We start from the raw sequence: 1,161 nt of genomic DNA, 5'->3' as shown, positions 1-1,161 counted from the left end.
TGTGGACTAGTACGTGTGAGAAAGCACACGTGGTTCTGAACGTTCTAGCAGGGAACGCTTCATAACAGTCAGCAGTAATGGTCATTGTAGCATATGAATTATATTGTTACAATTGGAAAAATGTGTGTGATGGTATTATGTGAATGGTGTTATTAGAGAATGTGAAACCTGACTTAGCAATGGATGGGCACCACACTTAGGCACTTATGGACCACAATATCAGGAAGTCGACATTCCTGAACACCTTCACTATCACTACATTATACTTATTTTGCAATACATGAATACATGGCCTACATCGGCAAACAACTGCAGTGTAGAGAAAAGACTCGAGGCCATCTCATCCTCATGATGGAGATATACATATATAAATTAGATTTCACTTCCCATGACACAAGTATTATAAGTCAGCCACATGAGCAATTCCATTAACATGAGGTGACATTAGCAAGTGATAGCCTGTTTGTGTTCAAATACAGTATGGGCCATCATGAGAGATCTGTGTGGCCCTAATTTTGTATAAAATTTATTTCTGCATGTGATGCCAATCTGAGAAGGGGAATAATGTGCCATCACTTTTGTGAAGGCGATTGACAGATGCTCACAGATGCTTACATGCAACAATTTTCTTTCAGAGCTGATGTATCAATGGATGAATCCTCTTACACCAGAACATGATTTCAGCCAGGACAGAAGCTCAATACAATGTGATGTATCATATAATGCATGGCTCTACTAGCTAAGATGCTTTATAGTGCATGGCTCTACTAGCTAAGATGCTTTACAGTGCACTGCTATGCATTATTATAATCCATTACAGTGCACATTGATGCATCACATGATGCTCTACAGCCAAAGTGATGTATCAGATTCACTGCAAAGTTAAAAACAAATGATGTATTAGAGGGATCCATGATGCATCACTATGATGCATTACAGTGATGTGTAATTTTTAAAACTACTTCATCACAGCATTCCCTGATGAATCAATATGATGTATCATGGCCATGTTGTGTTCACAGGAATTGATACAACAGGACTATCTATATACCGGGAGCCGTTAGCCCCTAACGGCCATGCTCAGAGGGCCCTCCATAGCACATTCAATTCTTGTGCTATGCTCTTCAAAATACCCTCATCTGAAAGCCAGGCTTCGAATCT

Source organism: Laetiporus sulphureus (assembly GCF_001632365.1).
Source record: "Laetiporus sulphureus 93-53 unplaced genomic scaffold LAESUscaffold_33, whole genome shotgun sequence".
Taxonomy (NCBI): domain Eukaryota; kingdom Fungi; phylum Basidiomycota; class Agaricomycetes; order Polyporales; family Laetiporaceae; genus Laetiporus; species Laetiporus sulphureus.
This window is presented reverse-complemented; position numbering follows the sequence as displayed.